The sequence below is a fragment of the Anomalospiza imberbis genome, chromosome 14 (assembly GCF_031753505.1).
Source record: "Anomalospiza imberbis isolate Cuckoo-Finch-1a 21T00152 chromosome 14, ASM3175350v1, whole genome shotgun sequence".
In the NCBI taxonomy this organism is placed as follows: Eukaryota; Metazoa; Chordata; class Aves; order Passeriformes; family Viduidae; genus Anomalospiza; species Anomalospiza imberbis.
The window spans coordinates 7,815,746-7,832,624 of NC_089694.1; the positions used below are offsets into that span (position 1 = coordinate 7,815,746).

At 46.8% G+C, this 16,879-nt stretch overlaps 1 protein-coding gene across 6 annotated transcripts in view; it reads left to right on the plus strand.

Annotated features, from left to right (window-relative positions):
* Positions 1 to 1,316: 1,316 nt before the first annotated feature.
* The window catches only part of PLS3 (plastin 3), a 50,396-nt gene continuing 34,833 nt past the window's right edge, over positions 1,317 to 16,879 (plus strand). For 2 of the 6 annotated variants that reach the window (XM_068204738.1, XM_068204743.1), the window contains exon 1: positions 1,317 to 1,462. The gene's annotated coding sequence lies outside the window, so the exon portion shown is untranslated. Of the gene's footprint in view, positions 1,463 to 2,091; positions 2,187 to 4,265; positions 4,326 to 7,844; positions 7,997 to 16,879 lie in introns of those variants that run through there. The other 4 variants (XM_068204739.1, XM_068204740.1, XM_068204742.1 and 1 more) reach the window with 4 other exon arrangements.

Sequence of the window (16,879 nt, forward strand, 5' to 3'; positions counted from 1 at the left end):
AAGTACTCATTGCAATCAATTTCACTGGGCAGTTCTAGTTAAATATGTCCTACATTTATTTAAGTTTGAAAGAGAAGAGAAAGAATGATCTAATGCTGGTGTGTGCCTTGTCTATTAATAGTCTGTTAGGTAACTGTCACCTTTTGACAAGCTTAATTTTTCTGACACTGGTGGAAATAGTCAAACAGCAAAATATGAGATGTGCTTTTACATTATACAAGAGCCAGCACCTTCGTGTTCCTGGGTGTTATATGAATTTATTGCTTTGTGCTGTTCTCATGTCCAGGCATGGAAATGTCTCATCTTTCTGGCCTGGAAAGGGTTTATTGTGACTGAATGCATATTTGCTTTTCCCCTAAAACCAGAAGAAGACGTTAATATCCGAACCCATGTTTTCTCCTGGTCCTGATGGACGTGCCAGCATTGGCCAAGAGTTTGAAGTTTCCCATTTGGGGAAAGAACTTACCCTTTTTCTGGCCCAGGTCTGAAGTGCACGTCTGGTCCCATCTCCTTCTCTCTGTTCACCTCCTTCTACCCACAGAAGGTGTTTGCTTTTTCTTTCTCTGTTCAAGGCCTATTTGGATTGACTTCTGTTCTCCACCACTTTTACGCAAAAGCATCCCTAAGGCCCTTAATTTCCTGAACCCTTCTAGCAATTTTCAGTGTGAATATCTGCGTAGCAAATGTAGAAATTAGGACAGTTATGAGGTCACCTATCCCAAATTGGACAGCTGGAAGCTGCCTGGGGAAAGGCATGGCAACGCTCTCTGTCCAGGAGCACAGAATAACAGGGTGCAAGGGACAGGCACCTGCACTCCACTCAGCCCTGAGTCTGCCCCTGGCTCTCTCTGCGGTTAGCTCCTCGCCCAATGTGCCCACCAGCGCCAGCTTCCCCTGGACATCCTCAGCATCCGCCCGCAGGGTTATTCCTGGGGGGACAAGGGGAATTTTGCAAGTGAAGCCCAGAGCTCCTCTGTCTGCGTGGCAGGGCTGAGGCAGCCGGGGCTGCCTGTGCATGGGAGACAGGACGCAGTCTTGCAGGGGAGGAGGGACAGCACAGAAGGAGGGGATGCCTGTAGAGAAGAAAGAACGCCTGCTTGGAGGAGAGTTGCACACAAGGAGAAGAATGAGGGATGGTTACCGGCAGAAGTGAGGCGTGCGCGGGATTGGGGATACACGCAGGGCATGAGGATGGATGCATGCGGGGATGAAGGCGGGGAACGGTGGGGTGAAGCCACAGCAGAGCAGCCCGACGGCTGCAGGGACGAGGACGGGGCGTGCCCTGGCTGGAGCCTCAGCTCTGCCCTGCCCTGAGTGACTCCGCGGCCGCCCACTCGCAGCGCCGGGCACCGTGATGTGCGGGCGGGCGGCCCAATGGGGCCGGGGCGGCGGGGCCGGGGCGCGCCGAGCGCGGGCAGCGGGCGGGGCCGGTGCGGCGGGACGGCTCGGAGCGGCACGGACGGTGAGTGCTCCCGCGGCTCCTCCGGCGCGGCTCCAACTCGGGGAAAGTTGCGGGCGCTCGCCCCGCCGCTGGACGTGCGCCAGCCCGCGGGGAGCATCCCGGCCGCGGCGGCGGCAGCGGGGGAGGAGGCACCGACCGGCCACGGCGGCTCCGCCGGGCCCGGCCCGGCCCGGCCCTCGCTGCCACCCCGCTCCGCTGCCGACCAGGCGTGTCCCCAGGGGTTCCGGGGCAGTGGGGCGGCGGGGCGGGCGCGGAGCCGGGGCGGGCGCGGAGCCCGGAGCGCGTCGGTGCCGGCGGGACGCGGGGGACGCGTCCGCCGGGCGCGCTCCTGCCGCCGCTCCCAGCTCCCCGCGGCGATGAAAAGGCACTTGTCTGATTCATCCCCCTGGAAAACTTCACCCCCGGGCTGAGACGCGGCGGGCCCGGCCCAGGGGATGCGCTGCCCGCGGCCGCTGCCGGGGCTCGGCGCTGGGATGGAGCCCCGGCTGCGGCAGACTTGGGGCTTTGTGCGAGTTGGGAGAAGCAGAACCCGGCCGAGGGGCGGGGAGGTGCCGCTTCCCGCTGCGGGTTCCCGCAGAGCGGTACTGAAAAGGGGTTCGATTTGTATTTCACTTTTATCTTTTGTGCAGGGTGGTATTCCCAAAGCAGAGAGTGTGAGGAAATGGGAACGACTTCTCATCTGATTGAAGCGGGGTGAAATAAAGTGAAGTCGTGGGATAGCTGTGTGGGTTTATTTTTATACATCTCTAATTTGGACTGGGAGAGGAAGTGTCACCCTACTCCCCCTAACAATGGCTTCTTGTTGGGAGCCTGGGAAGGGAAAAGGAAGAGCAGGGAATTTTTCAGGACTTAAAGCTTCAAACTTTCCTTTGCTGGGGCACCCTGATGCTGCCTGGAAATACTGTAATGGATAACATCAAGTCCCAGTGCTCACAGAGGTAACAACTCTGCAGGCATGACTGTGCTCCAGTTATAAGTTTTTCTTAGTAGAAATAGTGGTGAAACATGTGCATGGGAACCGACCTCCAGTTAATGCTTCTTTGGGACAGGCTGCATGTGCCTGCTCTGTAAGAGCATCCGTACCTCAAGCAGGGCATCACTTGGACTCCCTGATTTCTTAGGAGAGCTGCTGGTATAGATCTCAGCAAATGCCACTGAATCAGCCTTTGAGGTTGTTTTTGCTGTTACACAATTCCAGTGGAATGTGAGAGCTGGGCTTCCTGTTTTTGGTCAATCTGTAGAAGCGACTATAAAAGATAATAGATATCTCAAGTAAATTGCTTTTGCATGACAACTTGGAGCCATTGTTCAGCCAGTAGCACTTGTGACTTCTCCAGTGAGCCTGGTAACCTGAGAAGCAAAACTCCTTAATGCAGGGAGACTTGCTCAGAGTAACTTTAAAGACAACAGCTGGAACCTGGATATAAAGAGGGAATAGTTACCGAGATCAGCATGTGCTAGTGCTGTGCATAATGATGTATAGAAATTCAATCTGTTTTGAAAAGAAATTTTGTGCAAAGAGGAGCTGCTGGTAGTTTGTGAGTGGAGAGCAGTGATTCAGGGGGATTAGTGGACACAAGGCAAGTCCCTTGGGTGCAATATTCTGCAGCTGATTCTGCCCTGGGGGTGTTTGATGGCCTTATGAGGGGTGTGTGCACACACAGAGACTTAAAATTCCAGATCTGTTTGTTTGCAGCTAAATAGCTCTTGAAAAAAAAAAAAGGGTAATAAAATAATTTGTTAAATGAAACCTTTTCCAAACGCTGTTGTTATCATAGCCTGTTAATCTTGCCAACGGTTTAACAATTTGAGGATGTTGCTTGGTTGTAACCAAGCTCCTTTGAAGGAATTTTTTGCTTGTGAAAGATGAATTACTCATTCTTTGTCTGAGCTAAGAGATCATAATGTGATTATTAAATTCAGTTATTCAGTGCAGGTTATAAAGAATTGTGTTTAATCAGGGTCTTTGTTCTCTTATCAAAGTTAATCTGATGAAGTTTCCCCTCCTGTAAAATACGCAAACATCTCCCCAGATTCGAAATGTCCCAAACTCCAGAAACCTATTTAGCAGTTTTGGCTAGATGAGCCTTACAGTGGACAGGGCTCTGGGGACCGATGACTTCGTTAGGTATTTGGATAAATGCAGAGGGAGCCCTTCCCCTGGGGCTCCCTTACTGACTTCTCTGCTCCGGGTTTCAGTTGTTGTGAGATTAAGATGGTGAGTGAAGGAATTGCAGTCTTGTTAAATGAGTTTGTGCAGAATCCACTCATGCAGGATCTTCTAGTAACTCTTTCCTGTGTTTACTTGGCTTTCTAGTGCAGTGACTTCAATGGCTTTGGAGAAGCGGAAATAAAACCGTTCTGACTTCAGGGAAGCGAAGGAGAGCGCTGCTCGGTGGCTGATTGGAAGGGATGTTAGGAGCAGTTAATTCCGCGCTGTGCTTAAGCAGCTGCTGATGATCTAAGTGATCTGTGTGCCTTGTGAACCACTTTATCTACACTTTTTGTGTGGTAAAACTGCAACTACTCCACTTAGAACTTCGTTATGGCATTTTTGACAAAGTATAACATAGTGCATTGGGAGAAGATAAATACTTTTCTTTTACATGATTGGCAGTGCGTTTAGGGAGGGTGTGCCCATCACAGATACTGTAATGTGCTTCCTTATCTAAGTAGATGATGTGATCAGTAGCTCATTTCACACCTGAGGTTGTCGTGGTGGTGATATTTAAAGTGGTGCTAATTTATTTGGTGACGTGTCCCAAGACACAGATAATGTTCTTGGTAATCTTATTTTACACAGCATTAAATAATAGGTGGTGAAACACAAAGGGGCCGTGTTTTCAGCAGAGCCAAAGACCAAGTAAGTTCTGCTTTATATCAGTATGAGGTATTTCTTGTTTGTGGTTGGAGTTTGTTTGTTTTTTTAAGTTACAGTGTTTTGCCTCTCTTTGCTTCATAAAACTGAGAGATGTCGATTGGAATTCTCTGAAGACATTTGTCCCTTTTTAGATACCGGCCTGTTAGCTTGATTTTCTTGCCTGTGAATTGCCTGTGGCAGAGGAGGTGATGGAAAGGCAGCATCAAGCCTGCTTGTATGATTCCAGCACAGGTTTTGTACAGATCCATCAGCGCCCTGCAAAGCACAGTCCTGGCTCTCTTAATGGTGTTCACAAGGGCAGCTCTTGACCTGCCACGCTGGGAGGCAGTTTAACCCTGTGCAGGGATTATGGTGGTGCTTCTGATCACAAAGAGACTGGAAAGCAAAGGTGGGAAAGGAAGGAGGGAGATGCCAGCTGTTACAGTGTTGCTGTGCAGTTTGCAGAGGGTTGGACAGGTGACATTTGTGTGGCTGATACTTGTGGTTTTTTTTTTTTTTTTCTCTGTACCACCAAGTAGCACTAAGCAGCAGAAGAAACATAGTTTAAGTTGATGTTTGTTCAGGCTTTTGAATATTGCTCTGGCTCCACTTATATTAGAGCAGTAGTTCAGCATTAAAAAAGCAGATTCTCATCTCTTCAGGCCAGCTGTTTAAACATGAGACTGACAGGCTATCAACCTGCCTGGTGCAATAACAGATATTAATTTTTAACTTTCTTTTAAGTTTCTTGTCAAATTGGGAATAGCCACAACATGATGTGATAATATGTATCAACCAATTACTGGTCTTTGTATGCTCAACACTTTCTGGACTAAATACTACTGTGCATTTAGTGATCTGTGTATCTTTTTGGACATTGAGCTCATGACGTAAATAAAGTTGCTAATTATATCAAAAAAGCCAAACGTGAATCCAGAAACCCCTACCAGCAGATGTGTGAAAGGTAGATATTGAATTTTAAAAGTTTACCGAATAGCCTCAATGCATGCGCAAAGCAAAACATTCCTGAATGTCTTTTTTTTCAAGCATGTTGCAAAACTGACACCAGCTATTGTAATGAGGGTGATGCAAGGTTGAATTAAACCTTGAATTAATTTGTTGGGTTACTGTAACAAATGTCACAACATCACCTACCCGTGGCCCCCAAGCCCCTTGATAAGCATCTGTCGACATCTTTGCACACACATTCCTGTTGGCACTTTGGGAATTGGGTTATTGCACAAGCAGCAGTGGTTGTGTTTGTGGTGGGTAATGTCTTGGCAGAGCTCTGCCCGCAGCACTGCCGGTAGGGGAGGGTATGAAAGGACTGTTTACCCTGTGACCATCCCAGAGAGTTGCTCCGGCTCTGGTGCAGAAGCAGCTGCCCCTGCTTGCACCGTTAAAGCTCTTTTCTAACCCAGAGGTACCTGCTGCTCTTGCTGCTGGTGGGTAAGTAGGTGGGAAGTGTGAAAGCTGAAGGCAGTTGTGATGGGCCGGTATCTGGGCCCTGGGTGCTGTGGCTGGGAGAAATGATGCTCAGGAGGTCCTCTGAGCAGCAGCAGCTCAGCTGACAGTGACTGGGCTGCTGTAATCACTTTCAGCGGTGTGACTGCTGGTCAGGAATGAACTACTGTTGTGTCCCCTGCTCCGTACACAGGGGTTTGGGTGTGCCTGTGGGTGTACTGTCTCTCTTGGACTTATTGAATTAAAAATAGGTATCTCCCGTGTGCAGGGAGTAAGTATGAGGTGGGCGGTGTTTAGACACAGTAGCATTAGTTCAGCTTCAGTCCTGTCAGCTGCCTTTGTGCTCTTCAATGCTCAGGTTGTAGGTGATGGGTCAAGCCTCTCCTGTCCTTGCTAGTGTTTCCTGCCCTGGATATCCTTCCTTCTTCTAGGTCAAGTTTCTATGAAGTGGAGACTTGGATAGCGCCTTTCCATGTGTTGTGAGATCCACTTGGAGCACTGCAGAATGCTCTGTGGAAAGTCTTCTGGTTTGTGCAAATACTTCCCAAGTGAAGGGCTGAAGGTGTAGATTTCCTCTGCTTTACCTGGGTGGCGTTGCCACTCTGTGCCATCAGCCTGGGGACAGGGGATCCTGGCTGTCAGAAATCCTCCTTCCTCATCTCACTGTGCTGCAGCCCCCATTCCAGCCCATCTCCACTGGCAAATGGCACTGGCACACCTGGGGTGGGTGTGCTGTGACACTGGGGACATGCTGCCTAGGGAGGGTGATGGAGGCCCACTCTTTTAACTGTCAATTGAAGAGATGATTTGATTATAGCCAAAAGATGGGACTTTATGTGTTTGTGGCTGCAGAGCCCTGCTGGGGCAGCAGATACTGCGTTTGAGATTTCAGGTGTGTGGTGTGTTTCCTGTATGATCTTGTCAGCCATGTAAAGAGCAACCTGTACCAGCTAAACAAGAAAATGTGGTTAATTGATGGAGCTGAAGGCAGAAGTCCCTACCTAATAGGCCTGGAGAGTGGGGTGGGAGGAGAAGACATGCACATCTGTACTCTGCTAGTGCCACACTGTTTTATTTGGAGGTGATAGAGCTTTTCCTTGAGGTGGGCACATCTGACATCAGTGCTAGCCACAACTGACATCAGTGCTGACCGGCAGCTGCGCTGTCATCAGGACTGTTTGCTTGCCTGCTCTACCTTCTCCCAGCAGTTCTGTTCCCATCAGGGTGTGGACTTCCTTGGGCAGGGTGCTGAGGCGTGGTGGCCAGCCAGTCCACTCAGTTACTGTGGCATCCACTGGTCTCCCGGGAATCTAAAATCTGTTGGCTTTTTTTGGTAATGGATTAAAAATGCCAAGGATGACAAGCAAGTCCTGTCTGGCCTGCTTGGAAGAATTCTATCACATGTGCTCCTCTAACAGCTAGGGTTTCCTGTCTGGGTTTGTGGGTTCATGCCTGGGCTACTTAAAGCTAGTTTTGCACTGGGTTTGTGAGTGGCATGATGATGAAAAGGGGGCTTCCCTGCCCTCAGGAGAGCTACTATCAGCAGAGATGGAGCTATCCACGGTCATTTTTTCCCTTTTGTTTGTTTTGCCAGCTGATTCCTGTTGGTTTGTCTCTACCTTTCAGCAGCTGGGCCATGAGGGTGACCACTGCCCATGAAATGCAGCATACCTGGCCAGTGGGCTGCTTGCTTTAGGTTCCCTTCTTTGTGTCCCCCTGTGCTGGCTGGTCTGCACTCTCCAACACCCTGTGCTGCTGGGCAGTGTGCGCATTCCTGGGGGCAAATTGACTCCTCCTGCAACACCCAGGCTGTCCCCATGGGCTGTGGTGGCCTGTGCACTAGTAGCAGTTGGGAGTTAGTATGAAAGAAATAAAATAACGATTGATTTGACATGCATGTGAGGATGTGGGGAGCAGGATAACTGTCTGAAATGGGAAGCTCTGGTTAGGACTGCTGCAGATTGCTCATGTCAATCCATATGGGCCATATGCTTCTAACCAGTCTCCTTGTCTCATTTCCTTCTCTGAAATGCTTACAGCTGTTTTTCCTGCCGTTTCAGTAGGTTTTTTGTTCCTGTAAAAAGAGTGACAGCTCACAGATGCTGCTGGGAATCCCCACTGAATAGCTGGGAAGAGAGACTATTACTGTGATCTTCAAGAGAAGATAGAGTGTAGTGTCTCTGCGGGAGGCCTAGTTACTGATGTTTTAAGTAAGCTTTTTTGTTTTTTCTTTTTGAAGTTGACAGTAGAGTTAACTGTCTCATTCACTGTTTCCTCATCACGGACTGCCTGTACTGTTGTCCATGAGAGAGGAGGTAGTTGATGAGGTTACTTATGTGTAGAACAAGGAAGGATGAAGTTGTATTGAGGTGTTCAACATCCAGTTTTGCTGCTACGCTTATACATAATGTTTGGGTTAAACTTCACAATGTTGCTTAGATGTTGGCTTTTTTTCTAAAGACGTCTGTGACCAAAGTGATAGCAATAGCAGTGCTTGAGGTTCATCATTGTTGGTCCTCCACTTATCCCTGTGTACATCTCTTCATCCTACCCTTTCTGCCTTCTGCCAGGAGAATTAATTGCAGACTTCTGTAGTTGGGTTAATGATCCAGCCCTGGCCAGGTGAAGAAGGAGCTGTAGAGATGCTGATGCCTATGCAAGTGTTTCACAGTTTATAGCTGGGTGGTAAAGGGGCACCTGAAGACAGTGAGAGAGGCTGTCTGTATCTGCTTTTAGACAAATGACCTGTGCACTGCAAGGAATGTGGGGCTAATGTGGCAAAGTAAATGGCTGTGTTGAGTTGGCTTGAATGCCAAGTTAAGACAGGGTCTGTAGCAAATAAAACCTAGAGGTATGGTATGTCTGAAGTCCATGTGATCTTGGATTTGTTTAGGTGCTGAGAGTACAAAAAATCTCTGCCTTTAGTGGGTTGGTTGCCTGTTGGCCATAAGCCCTAAATAAGCAAAACTTGTCAGATTCCAATCCTCTGCTTTGCCTTTTTTGCAGTCCCAACTGCACAAAACAGTGAGATGTCCCAACAGCTGTCGTACTGGTGTCTGAGATAGGAATGGGATGGGATCCTGGTGGTATGTCTGTGGCTGGTGACTGTTTTCCTGCCTTGTCCTCCCAAGGGTCTCACTGCTGTGGAAGGAGCCATGGATTGGCTTTTCCTCCTGTAAAAAATATACTGGGGCTGTACTCTCCTCAGCCCATGTTATAAATTACAAACTACTGTGGGAAATGTAAAATAGAGTAATTCTGATTTGTGTTCTTTTAGAGCCTTGTTCTTTTGACCAAAATACACAGGATAAGTCTGGCCCTTCCCTCTATTCACTTTTCATAGCCTCCTTTGTTTTTAATTTATATATCTTTTTATTCTAAATTCCTCCCATCCCCAAAATAGAACAGACATCAGCCTGCAAGCAAAGATTGCCAGGCACTGGTCTTGTGGATTATAGTGGCTTTTTGGCCTTTTTGGAGACTGAGCCCCACCCTACGTAGGCTTGGATTAAAAATAGTCTTCCTTTTCATCAGGCTGAAAACTGTACACATCTATGTCTTGGTTTCTGGGGTATTGGCAGCCACAGGAAGCCCTTCAGCTATAAAATACCTCAGAAAATCTGTTTGCTGCTAATTAAGTGCTAAGGTGACCACTGTTGGAAAGGTACAGAGCCAGATGTCTGACTGCCAGCCACGTAGTTATCATAGATGTTGATCAAAGTTAAGCTGTGCTTTTTGAAGGACCTGAAACAATTGAAAACTCTAGTCCACAGCCTATGCATTAGGTTGCCGCTTTAGGAATGTCTCGGCTCAGGTGCTGCAGGGATGTCCAGTGGCCAGGAGACTGCCCCACAGCCTCCAACTCAGTCCTGTCTGTCCAGACCTGAGCTGCACACTCCTCTCTCTCTCTTTGTATAAAACAGAAAAAACATTGAGGGCAAGAGGCTGACCAGTATCTGGTATGGTGATCTCAATCCCCCGCTGCCTCTTGTAGAAGCCAGGCCTCAAACCCAAGCTTCTTAGGCAAGTCTGAGTGGTTGGCCATGGGATAGCAGAGGGAACATCTGGGTGTCTCATTGTCCTGGGCATCTGTCCTCTGCCTCATGAACCTCAAGTGTTGACTTCTTGTGCTGCATCATTTGTTTTCCACTGTCCTTGGCCATGCTTGGTGGGGCAGTGAGTGAGTCCTTTTCCAGGGTGGTAGGAAATGCTGCTGGCAGGCTCCGTGGGGAAAGGCAGGATGTAGCTGACCCAGGATCTGGAAGCAGGCGGTGCTGCCTGGCAATTCCTCCAGCTTAGCCACAGCCTTTATGGTTGTTTAGGGCAGGGGTGGGAATAAATGAGCAGGGGAGTGTGATGAGAGGAGGGCAGAGAGACTCTGCCCAGTGCCTGTTCCATGGCTGTTAATGACTGGCCTGCTCTGTGTGCCTGGTTTACATGACCTTGGTGATCAAAGGTCTCTCTGTAATCAGGGAAAATGCTGCCTTCTCTTCAGTTTTTGTAGACTCTGCCTTGGCCTGTGCTGTTTCTGGTAATTCCATTCTATAGTAGACTGTAAAAAAAAAACTTAAAAATGTGAAATATTGTATTGTCTCATAAAACCTTTGTAAATAGACATGAAACTGTCTGTAGAAGGACACTAGAAAGATTTTATTTCTCCCAAAGCCTAGGAATGAGCTTTCAGCCTTTGTCTAACTCAGATGTGCTTTTTGCTTTGATAGTCAAGAGGCTATTTATTTGTATATCAAATTCTTAAAGTGGAAAAACTGAAAACTGACTCCTTCTGTTAGGTCTTTACTACAGACTTTTTTTTATTTTCTAGAGGAAACCAGATTTTTATTGAAAATATGCTAGCCAGGCTGTTTTAAAAAATTGTATAAATACAGGAACTTACACAAGGCAAAGTGAGTTGCTGCCCACTGCAGGGTCAGGTCAAGACAAGGAAAAACCTGCAAAACACCAACTTGGGGAAAAGCATAAAGAATATCTGATAATGTGGTAGATGAGACAGGCTGAGCAACATCAGAAATGCTGCTGGCTTATATCAGTGTTTGCCATACCAGCTGTAGAATGGGGCTGTGGCTCAGATGCTGCAGGTAATCCTGCCCCTGGCCTATGTCCGGTTTGTTTTGTGCTTCTGCTGGAGTTTTGTGTGCTAGAACTGCTTGTCCTGCCTTGTGTCCAGATGATGGGGACACTGTCTTGCTAGGGGGAAATAGAAAGAATTGATTGCAGAGTTCTGGGGACATCCTCTTGGATTGCTACTGAAATTGTTGTCTCTTTGAGGTAGTGGGAGAGGAAGCTATAGAAAAATCCCCTTTGTTTTCTCTTGCCTTTTTTTTTTTTCCCTGAAGGTTGACATATGAAAAGTATTTCTGTAGAAATACTGTAGAAATTTCTGTACTCTAGAAAGCAAATAGGAAGGCATGTGATTCTGCATTATATCTGTGTGGCTTATTTTTTGCCAATATTTTAATGGTTAAATTAGGGGCTCTCTACAGCTGAATGCACAAGATGTTTGAAATTCAGACTAAAGACCTTGGATAAAAGAAGCTTGTGTCCTGTCTGGATTAGATGGAAGGTGATGTGCAGTGGGTTGTTCCTGAAACAAGTTTGCACAGTCACCTGTGTGCCATTTTAATGTTATTCCTTGCCTGTTTTGTTATCTGAAAACTATAGCTGTAGTCCTTTTTTTCTATGTGCTCATTCCCTCAAAGTACCTTTTCTGATCAGATTTGGGGCTTTTTGATGTTTGTGTGGATCTTTGCCTCAGTGATGTTGCTGGTGCATGTGGTACTCTCCCAGCCCTGGTAGTAGAAGCCCATGTACCAGGACTTCTGCTCCATGGATTCTGCTCAAAATAACAGGGATGGGGAGTTGCTGATCTGCCTCTTCCACTCTCTTTTCTGTACTACAAGGTAGAAGAGTGTCCTGCTCTACTTTCACAAACAGTAAGACTGAACTTGTTGCCTTTGACTCTGCCCTGCTGGGAAGGTCAGGAACTGGAGGAGGTCCCATGGGTTTTCACAGTCTCTGTCCTGTTCTCATGGAAGATCTCGATGCAGCCCCTCTAGGCAGATGAAACTGCTGGGCAAGCACCAAAGTTCTCAGTCTGTCCAGTGCAGAGCTAACCAAGTGGAAACTTGAATTCAAGCTACCCATCCCTGTAATTGGCATTCATATTTTGTGAAGCAGTGCTTCAGCTGGATCTGAAAGATCATAAATTCTGGGTCCTTGTTTATGCTGCCATCGCAATCTTGTGCTCCTTCCTGCTAATCAGCCAGGAGGGGTTTGTGGAGTGTTGTTTGGGTTTGGAACAGGGCTGTGGTTTTGAGATTCCAGGATGCTGAGTCTTGTCCCAGGGACCGGCTTGGATGTTCTCCTGCCTTGGAGCCTTTGCAGCAAGATGTTAGTGAGCAGGCTGATATTCCAGCCCATCCCTGTTTTCCTTGGGCTGAACCAGTGTTTGCCTTCTGCTATAACTGTTGAGCAGCTGCAGTGCTGTGGTGATATATACACATATATATTGTGCTATAAATCCTGTAGTTAAACATTTCCTTGACCCAGCACAGAACAAGGTGCTTGTCTCCAGCTGGTCGCAGAAATAAAGGAAGTGAGTTCCAAAACAATATTTCAATTAAGCTGTTTTTTTCCTGAATTTTGCACAAAATATTTTGCCTCCAAGAATGGATTGTGAGGACTTTATTTTAGGGAATAAATAGGTTGTTGTGGTTGTATATAAAGTTACCCTGTTGTGATTGGTATTGGGCAGGCATTCGGGGAGAAAGTTTGCCCTTGCTTTTAAGAACTGTTTCTGAGATAGCAACATTCTGAAGGTCAGTAGAGAATAAATAGAAATCCATTTACAAAACATTCACGTTTCTCAGTGCTCTTGGTAATAACAAGCAAGTTTCTGAATCCTCACTTAGACAGAATTCACCTTTCCATAAGGAGAGAGGGGAAACCAGGCCTTCTGAAGACTGAAAATACTTTGAATAAGCAGCCTTAATGTCTGACCTAAACTTTAGCCTGTTCCTTTCTGCACTGTTTGGCTGAGGCTGGGACTAAGTTTTCCTTGGGGACATGGATGGGAGGTTCCTGTGCAATCCTGCTCCTGCCCTTCTTTTGCCCACCCCTTTTAATGTTCTTGTTGATCTGATTTCCAGCTGGGCTCTTGCCACTGTATTATATAAACCAAATGCTCAAGCAAAGGCGACATAGTAAGATTTCTTGCTGAAAACTTGAAAAATTGACATTGTTTCTGCCCAGCTAAGAAGCTCCCAGAAGTTACTGTAGCTGTGCTGGACTGATGGTAATGGCGGTGCCCAGCCTACATCAGCTAGATCCATCACTAATGGCAACAACATTTATTCCTCCCTCCCCTTCCTTCCATTTCTCTAAGTAGTATATACACTTTTTTTGGGTTATATAGGGTTGTTTTAGTTGGTCCCTTTGCTCCCTGTGTTCTGAAGGTCTGTATAAAAAGAGTTTTGAAAGGCATGAAATGAAGTAAGATTCTGCCCTGTACAGTCCTTGAAACCCGCTGTTATGCAAGAGCCTTTACAACCAGTATCAGTAAATGATTTGCTTCAGCAATTAAAGCTCTTGTGCACTGGTTTGATATCAAGTTGGCACATAGCAAGGCATTGCACTTTCTTTAGTGCATTGCCCTTTCACGTGTAACGCTCACAGCTGATATTCTTGCTCAGCATTTGGACCTCTTTGGTGTAATCCATGTTGAACCTTGTGGTGTCATGGCTCCCAGCTGTAGATCTACCTCTTCTGCCTGAGCTCATGCCTTCTATCAAATACCATGCCTTGTTTGACTTTATGTAGGATCTGTAGATGTTTGGTTTTTGGTTTTGTTTTGTTAACTTCTAGGATGAGGGTTTCTTTAATACTAATGCATAAAGCATTAAACCCAACAGCAGCAACAGACTAGAGAATATAAGAATTCTCCTGTCAAAGCAAAGACTGGCTTCACAGCACAGAGATCAGTCTGCTACTAGTAGCTGTTTTTTATGATCTGGAGAATGTGAGATGGCTTCCTAATTAACAGTGTAATGAGTTGTGTGTGAAGATTGAACTCTAGGGACCTGAAGGCTGTGGGTGACAACTTACAGTGTGTGTGTGAGTGGTAATCCAGCTCTACCCCAGCTTTCTACACATTTGAAAAGAGTGCAGTAGTTGTGGGAGTAGCCCCTGGAGTTACCCTGTCCAGTGAGTCCACCCTATAGGAGGCTTTCTGTTGGAGTCTGAGATCAAAAGAGCAGTTGGAGGGAAGCCAACAAGTGCTTGAGCTAAATACCAGAAAAAGCTTAAATGTCTCTTGAGATGAGATTTTGGGCTAGTTCAACACAGATGGACTTGTAAGCCCCCTTGCACAATATGATGAGCCACGTGCCCCTGGCAGGATGTCCAGGTGAGATACCAGTCCCTTCCTGGAGATCCTCCCTGCCTGGGCTGGGTGTGTGTGTGCTGCTGCCCAGGCTGGTCAGTACCTGAAACCTTCCTGACAGTGGGAGCTCACCTGCAGATGTTGATGGGTTGTGTGGGACTTAGGAGCCACCCAGTGGCAATCTCCCACAGCCTCCCACTGGCCAGGAGTGGGTGCAGCAAACTGGTCTGCACAGTGGTCAGCAGTTGGCCAAATGTCCATTTGGTGGCCGGAGCAGCCTGTGACTGCAGAGGTGTAATCTCTTCTTGCATATAGGTGAAGGGTATTAAGCAGTTCCTGACCTCTGCTTCTGCATAATTGCCAGTCTTGCTACAGTCCATGGATCTATTTTACAAACCACATCTTTTTAACTGTTGTAGTTTTATTTTGAAGATTACACCTATTTTATTAGAAATCTAATAGGGTGCTCCTGTAGGCCAGTCCCTGGTGGTGTTTGGCATTAGAGAGAGCTCTTGTTTTCAGTTGACTTTTTTAAAGTTGAAATGAGGTGCAGTGCTTGGCTTTGGTAACAGTATTTATATTTTAGTATTTAGAAAGTGAATCTTAGGGCGAAATCTGGCTCAAGTAGCGAAAACTTTGCAAAGGTTTTGCTGCTGCTCAGGCTGCAGAGTATCACTGATAGAAAGTTAAAAGGCTTATGACAGATTTGTATGAAAATATGAACCTCTTCTAAACAAATCTGTACTCCTGTAATTTGCATTGTGCAACTGTTTGCACTACAATTGGTTTTTTTTGGTGCTTCCTAAAGCTTTCTTTAGTGTATATTAAAAGACCTTAGTTCAAAGAACTACATTTCTATTAAATGGCAGCTTTTCCATATGAATACATTCCATGAGGATGCAGTCCACATGAATGCTGTATACTTCTCTGTTGTAGATGTGTCTAAACTGAGTGTTGCTAAAAATGGTTTCCCTGTTCAGAAATATTGTGTGGACAGTCGCTTGTGTTCTGCAGTAGTGCAGCTCTAGTGTAAAATACTATTTCCTTTAGCAGTGACTGAGGGTGGATGGTTACCTAGAGCATGTTCTCCAAGAGAGCAGAGGATTGCCTAAGTCATGTCAAGGACAGACTTGGGTGATGGACAGAGCCGGCAGCTGAGATGAAAGATGAGGAAGTATGTTTGTGCCTCCAAGACCCTGCTACCAGACCCAGTGCCACTCTTTCTCCAGTGGCCTGGTCTGTGGGGTGCCTGAGCTGGTTCTAACTGGGATGCTGTGCTAACAGCGGGCCCTCTGCCCACTGCCTCATCTTCCTCGTGCTGATGTCCATTTGACCCCTCGGCCAGCCAGGGTGGGAGGACTGAAATGCTGAGGAGAAGGAGAGGGACAGGATGGCCTTTGGATGATGTCAGTCCTGCCTGGGTGCAGTTCTACTGTGTCAGGGCAGCTCCTCTTCCCGTGCTTCAGTAACAGCCATTAGGCTTCATCTGATGCTGTTGTAATCACCCAAAGTGCTTTCTTTGTGATTGTTCCAAGGTGCCCTTCGTGATTGGTTAGGTGGAGCTGCAAAACTGGCTTAAAAATATTCTCCACTCCAAGTTCCTTCCAGTGGCTTGTCCTTTGGCTCCAATATGTAGCAGACAGCATGGGAAAGTGCCTCAGAACTGGGATGCCCTGCTCCGGCCTGCAGGACTGGCCGGAGAGTTCCAAAGGCACTGCAGACTCCTGCAGTGTTTTCAGTGCTGGCTTCTGCCCTGGGAAGTGCAGCTCCTCTGGCAACTGCTTTTCCAGTGGACGTGCAGAAAGGGTTTCCAGGTCATCTCTTAATTTCTTTCTCCCTTTACAAAAAACCCCTATCCGATGCTAGACTCCCCATGGCCCATGATCTCCAGAGAATAACTTGTTCACTTTTTTTCCACTTATCCCCTCTCCACACCCACTTTTTTTGTCTTTTGAATTTAATAAAGTGGGTGACTCAGTACTAAATATAAAGCCTCCTGCTTCCGGCATCATCTGCCTGTGGCTCATTTCCTGGAGCTGACATCAGTTGAAGCCTCCCGATTTCCTTATGAAAAAGCAAGACATGAAATAGCCTTTGCGCAGTGGTCTGGACACACTTGTGGACTTCTTTGGTGACTGCTCGGCTCCCTGATCTAAGCTGTGAATAATTAGCTGGTTAATTGCTAAGCTGAGCACTGGTGGAGCACAGGGCAAATCGGGCAAGTCCTCACATCTGTTTTGCACTGCAAAATCATACTCAAGTTTGCAGGCGTTTTTTAAATAAAGACCAACTTTCAGTCCCTCCTGCATATGCAAGGTTTTTATTAAATAAGCATGAGCCTGACTAATGTCTTGCTTTCTTCCAGATGACAGGCTTGCTGACAGAGCAGCTCAGGAAGCTTTTAAGGGGGAAATCTAGCAAAGATGGACCTGTTTTTTCTTTAGAAAGACTGATAAACTGAGGAGTTAAGGTCAAATGCTTGTTCCTTGGTTGTCACATCTTTCCATAGCTGTTTACATTGGTGGGATATACACTGCCATTGGTTGGCACTGTGGGAGAGAGCAAAAAGTGCATAAAAGCACAGGTGAGAGTCTCTCTATCTGTTCATAATTTAATTGAAATCCTTACATTTAAAAGAGATTGTGGACAGAACTGGAGGAGGGGAACATCTTGCACATGGTAAATGGTCACTGAT